Source organism: Sinocyclocheilus rhinocerous, unplaced genomic scaffold (assembly GCF_001515625.1).
Source record: "Sinocyclocheilus rhinocerous isolate Xijiao unplaced genomic scaffold, SAMN03320098_v1.1 scaffold1965, whole genome shotgun sequence".
In the NCBI taxonomy this organism is placed as follows: domain Eukaryota; kingdom Metazoa; phylum Chordata; class Actinopteri; order Cypriniformes; family Cyprinidae; genus Sinocyclocheilus; species Sinocyclocheilus rhinocerous.
In genome coordinates, this window is record NW_015625577.1 from 1,895,628 (window position 1) to 1,902,280 (window position 6,653).

Consider the following 6,653-nt stretch of genomic DNA (forward strand, 5'->3'; position numbering starts at 1 on the left):
GTAACTAATTACATTTACTCCAATACTTTACATCTCTGCTAAGTGGATCATTTTAACCATTGCCACCAATGATCTTTGTGATCTACTCAGGCTTATAATGCTTTTGAGAAATGCAGCCCAGTCTGATTCATCAATGAATCATTTAGTTACATTTGTTGAATGCTCAATGAATAGAACCAACTAAAATGAAAGACTTGTTCACAAATCTGACTAGTCCAGTTCAAGTTCAAATCACTGATTCAGTGATTCAGTTCAAATGGACTTTTTTTTTTGTCATTTTTGGAGCTTGAAAGACAGTCAGTATGATGTTATGATCTGTCAAGGATGTGTGAAGATTCAAATTCTTCACAATGATTCTTTTTCCATGACAAGAGTGTAAATATGACTAAAATTAAACTAATGCCTTGCATAAAAAATATTCTTCTAGCAGTAAAGAGGAGGAGAGCAATCACGTTTATTTTCTAAAACCAAAATAAAACTGAACCTCTCAAAATTACAAAACAAAACAAACAAACAAACAATATCTTTCAAAGAGGTCTCTTCAGTATAATGGATAAACAAAATAATGTTAAGTAAAATTAAAAAGCCGGAGCCTTCTTACACTAGCTGTGCTGGTTTGGGCCTCATTGCCGGCTGCAGTCATGTCCTCATCTCATATATAAAACACCTGTGATTCACAAATACTTGCTAAGGAACTCGCACTCACATAAAGTAGCCTTGTTGACAAGTTTGGGTGTATAAGGGCAAAACGCACAAGATGCAGTACTTTCAGTGACCTGTAATAGGCAGTATCACGTCTTTTGCAGCAGAAATAAACTGCTGCAGAAAAAGCTACGTCCATGCAAAATGTAATGTGTAACTGCAACACTCATTTCAAATGTAGTGGAGTAAAGAATACAGATACTCATTAAAAAATGTAGTGAAGTAAAGAGTAAAAGTTTCTAATATCTTTGATACTCAGTACAACTACAAAGTACCTGAAAAGATACTCAACTCAAGTACAGTAACTAATTACATTTACTCCAATACTTTACATCTCTGCTAAGTGGATCATTTTAACCATTGCCACCAATGATCTTTGTGATCTACTCAGGCTTATAATGCTTTTGAGAAATGCAGCCCAGTCTGATTCATCAATGAATCATTTAGTTACATTTGTTGAATGCTCAATGAATAGAACCAACTAAAATGAAAGACTTGTTCACAAATCTGACTAGTCCAGTTCAAGTTCAAATCACTGATTCAGTGATTCAGTTCAAATGGACTTTTTTTTTGTCATTTTTGGAGCTTGAAAGACAGTCAGTATGATGTTATGATCTGTCAAGGATGTGTGAAGATTCAAATTCTTCACAATGATTCTTTTTCCATGACAAGAGTGTAAATATGACTAAAATTAAACTAATGCCTTGCATAAAAAATATTCTTCTAGCAGTAAAGAGTAGAGCATTTACTTTTCACATTAATCAAGAAAAACTACTAGGGAAACTGGTGTGAAAGTAGATGATACAAATAAAAGAGCATTATTTGAAGTGTGAGTGTTAATGCAATCAGTGTCACAATAAACTGAGTGGCTGAAATGCTGAGTGGCTTATTCTGACAATGATGACACATCAGATGAACTAACAGTCACTGGCCATTGTTGGGAGAGAAGAGGTTGATATACGTCAACCCTGATCTTCATCCACACCCAACCAAGACTGGATATCATCACAAATGAGACAGTTCATGAATTTCATATCACATCTGATCCTGAATAACCCAACAGCGCTGTTATGAGGCATGAAGACTTGGCTGTCCTGCTGCGGCGGCCCAGATGCCAAGTCCATTGGGAGATGCTTGGCTCCCGTTCAGCCTAATGAAAGCCTTGTCTGCTGCTCCCTGCATCCTTAAAACCAGATGGATGAATCTGTCCATTAATTCCTATCAGTTACTCCATATCATTTACCCAACGATTATTCAACACCATATCGACTCATCAGTACACTGTAACAAGCAGAAGGATAAAAATGAAGCCATTTGTCTTTTGGTAAATGATATAAGATGCAGGGGAAATTTGCTGCAGTACAAGTTCCGTATGACACATTTTCCAAAGCAGTCATTAGTCACACTATATAAACTTGTGTTACTGTCCACCAGCAGTGTGGTGTGGTCATCTGGACATCTGCACTAACCTACAGTAGCATAACGAAACAGTTCTGGGCATGAAAGCAGATGGAGGAAAACATGTCATGTTTGTTTGTTTGAATTTATTTATAAATATAAATATAATTATTTTTATATAATTCATAAAAATAAACTGTAGTTAAAAACATGGTCTGAATTTCGAATGGTGTAAATTTATTTATTTGTTTATTTATTTATTACATCAAATAGGATATTGCATGATGCATTAAATAGGATATCATTTGAATTAATAAATTACTACTGATATTTACACTTTTCAACTAAATTGGGCATTTATAATAATTAATAATTTATTCAATATGACAACTGTAATTGTTTTATTTTTATGTTTCCTGATATTTACACTTTTCAAATAGGAATTGGTTATTTCTTCTTTTAAAACAACAACAACAGTCTTTGTGGGTAAAATAACACTGTATTATTTGCCTAAATTATGTATATTTACATTTATGCCAAGATAGAAACTAGCAACCTTAACCTTAACAGTAGTTTAAAAAAATTTAATTTGCAACCATTTAAATTGTATATTAAATGAGCATAAATATAAAAGGCATGCTTTTATTTATATTATATATATTATAATATATTGCATGTTGTATTGTGTGTGGTTGGTTTTTATGTTTGTAGTCCAATGATTATTCATTTCTTATGCTGTCAAAAACAGAAATTAAACATTAATGAAAAATCATTTAGTTGTAAAAGCAATACCAGTCAATCTGAAAACTACTTTATAATGACTCCAAAAAAATATTTTAATGTCTCATTACTTTGAGTGCACAGGTTAAGAAAGAGAGAGATCCAACACATCCAATAACATTTGCAACCATTTAAATTGTATATTAAATGAGCATAAATATAAAAGGCATGCTTTTATTTATATTATACATATTATAATATATTGCATGTTGTATTGTGTGTGGTTGGTTTTTATGTTTGTAGTCCAATGATTATTCATTCCTTATGCTGTCAAAAACAGAAATTAAACATTAATGAAAAATCATTTAGTTGTAAAAGCAATACCAGTCAATCTGAAAACTACTTTATAATGACTCCCAAAAAATATTTTAATGTCTCATTACTTTGAGTGCACAGGTTAAGAAAGAGAGAGATCCAACACATCCAATAAAATCAATCACACACTACCTAGACAAATCTATAGTCAGCATGATTGGATTCATTGTGATGCATGAGTGCACTTGTGTGTAACAAGTTAAATTCTGCACACACATGCAGAAATACACATTTCTGCAAGGTCAAAATATTCCAGACCACTGGGCGCCGCCCAGCCCCCTGTCAACACGATGGCAGGACTGCAGAGTAAACTGTCACTCACACGAAGATGTGATTCCCGCACATCGATTCACCTGGAACGGGCTGCTATCTGTCTGTTTGCTTTGCTTAACATCAACCTGTCAGCATCTGTCCAACCTTCGCCAATCCCTGTACAGACACTAAACATGACATGACAAGCAGAATATTGACTTCTCCACAGCTATTCTTCTTGTTGGATAAAATGCCCCATCAACAACAATCAAATGATTTCATTTTGTTGCAATCATCACGTTCAACACCAATAACGTTATCTTTATCACATATGGGGTCTAAGTCTTCTTACAGTGTAGCATCTCACTATCCAACCTGCTAGGCTTGAATTCAGCAGCATTTAGAAAGCAAACAACAAAAGGTCACTGAATATGCATTAACATCCTACTCAGAGCTAAAGCAGAATCTCACACCACTGCAGCAAAACATTTCTACATGTCAGTGATAATGCAGTTAGATATTGCATAATCTGTAGCTGGGGAAAAATGTGGAACTGCTGACATAAACTACACTTTCATCCTTCTTCTCAAACAGATGAAGACAGACAGCTGAGCATTTACTGTGCCAAAGCGGGCAACAGCTGCTATATTGAGCAGACGGGGCTGGTGAAACTTTCTCAAGACTACTGTCTCTACTTTATTTTAGCAGATTCCCACTTTACATAGGTGTTTCTGGTAGCAAAAGAGGACACAGAACAAGCTTAATGGAAAAGGGGTTATGAAGTCTCTTCATGTTATCGTAAAACTAGTAGCTCCTTGGAAACTGAATTGACTTATTGTATCATTACTGTGGCAAATCCATCCAATGCCACACTTGTCTGATGATCGTGTAAGCAGTCTTTCAGTATCTGGACTACAAATCAACAATATATATTGAATCTCTGCATGCATCAACACAACATGGCAACCCGTTCAGCATAATTATACCGCCTTTGTTACCAACAAACCTGTCATTTTTAAAACAACCCCAATTAGTCTTGCGCTGCTTTTACACCAAATGAAATATTTAACATGTCTTTTACTCACTTTGACAAACTGCAAGAATAGTAAAACAACTTATGCATAAGGCCCTAAATTTTCCCCACTTCTCTAGTGAAATTCATGTCATGCATGAGCAATGGTGCATGGTGGAGGAAATTGCCTGGAAAAAAAAAAAAGGAGAAAAGCCATTTCTCAGTAGCATCTGTAGTAAACTAAATGCACTAAATCCTACAGTAATAATAATACTGTACTAAATACTTGAAAGAGGTTGATCATTTTGACTTCCAGATAGATAGATTACAGTATATATATTTATAACTGTTTGTTAATATCAGGTTTAACACTACATGGAAAAATCATGTCATAATTGAGTGTCAATATTCTTATTTTTTAAACAATCAAAATGCATAAAGTGTTTTGTTGCAGTAAAATGACTATTTGTTTCCATTGTGTCAAAAATAGACCATAATTAAAAATACAAGAATCAGTTTAAAATGATTATGGGACACTAAAATAATCAGTATCCAAAAAAAAAGTCAATATCTAACGACATGCAGTGTCATTTAAAATATGCATCATACAAGTCATATAATGCACCTAATTCAGATGATTTATCAGCAGGCCTTGCATGAACTTTATATGTACTTCTAGAGACAAAAGATCTATACAGGAGTGGTTACAGCCTAAGAACACTAACAGCTATAAAAAGTGCAAATATTATGTGATGGCATGACATTCATTCTACCTTCACAGTGAAACAATGGAGCATGAAGACAGTCACAGATACTGTGTAAAACTCATTGACCTAAAGCACAGCCCCTGACATAAAGGGGAATCTACATCCTGCAGATATTTTAAGACTTCCTCACATCCTCGGAGATGGTGGACACTGAAACACTGTAAAAACCGTGGGTAACGTTTACAAAGAACAGAGGCAGATTTCAGCCGCCAAGCCACAGAGATGCGTGTCTCCTGTACAAATGTCAATGAATTATTCAACATATGTATCAGCGCATTCACCGCAATGACAAAATTAGTCTAATTTGCGAAGAGGCGACGGTAAGAAACTAGTGCACTCACGTGAAATTTGGGCCGGGTTTGGAGAGGAGTCAGCATCAATAACGGGAGAAAGCGTTTTTCATTGTCAATATCCGATAAATAATCCGGGTTTTACGTTTTTTTTTTTAAATGAAAAACTGCAGTGCTTTTCTCCGAATGGGAGAGTCGGTAAGGAGGGGACAGTGAACTGAGATTGTGGGCGTGGGCGAATGCAAGAGATGTTCGTTCATTGGTCAGCACCGGTATAGGAGGAGCTACGATAGCCAATAAGAGTTCGTATTTTGTAATATGTAATTATTTAAAATGTATATCTGAAAAGGGGTGATTCACTGGTTGTGGGGCTTTTGGTTGATTCCAGTGACTTGAATCTTTTGAATCTAAAAGAAAGATTCGTTAAGTGATTTGTTCAGGACACTTTCTGAAGTCAAGTCAAGTCAAGTCAAGTCTGCTTTATTGTCAATTCTTCCACATGTACAGCACATACATACAGAGAATCGAAATTGCGTTACTCTCAGACCCTTGGTGCATACAGATAACACTAACAGTAGAACATAAATACAGATAGATACAGATTAAATATTAAAAAAAAAAAATGAAGGATGCAACGGTAAATGCCTCTATGTGTAAACAAGTGTTTTGTGTGTTATCAAGTTACCAATCACCCAACAATTTCGTAAAAAAAAAAAAGAAAAAATTACAAGAGAATTGCAATCATATTACAACACTAATTCATTCCAAAGGGGAGGAGACATCGTAGGACACACCCTGGAAAGACGTCTTAAAGGGGTCATATGACGTTGCTAAAAAGAACATTATTTTGTTAAACTCACATTTGAATCTTCAGTGGCAAAATTCTTTAAATATAAAAAACTTACTTACAGTCTGTGAGTCAGAACAGCCAGCATTGTAGTCTACTCTACCAGGATCAGGAAACAGTCCTCCATAAAATGCGCTGGACACATCTGAATATTTGGGTTAAACTGTTCTGGAACAGTGTTGTAAATACAACTTAACCACTGATTTCTAGTCATGTCCTCTTTTGGAAGGCCAAACAAAGTAATTTCGCTTTCACAACGAAACACAGCGCCTTCACGACATGGCGGCGGC

The 6,653-nt window shown here is 35.2% G+C and overlaps 1 protein-coding gene across 1 annotated transcript in view; it reads right to left on the bottom strand.

Moving 5' to 3' along the window:
- LOC107752731 (tripartite motif-containing protein 3-like) overlaps window positions 1-5,732 on the bottom strand; it is a 26,939-nt gene extending 21,207 nt beyond the window's left edge. Inside the window, exon 1 of the mRNA XM_016568760.1 lies at window positions 5,568-5,732. The gene's annotated coding sequence lies outside the window, so the exon portion shown is untranslated. The remainder of the gene's footprint in view (window positions 1-5,567) is intronic.
- Window positions 5,733-6,653: the final 921 nt, after the last annotated feature.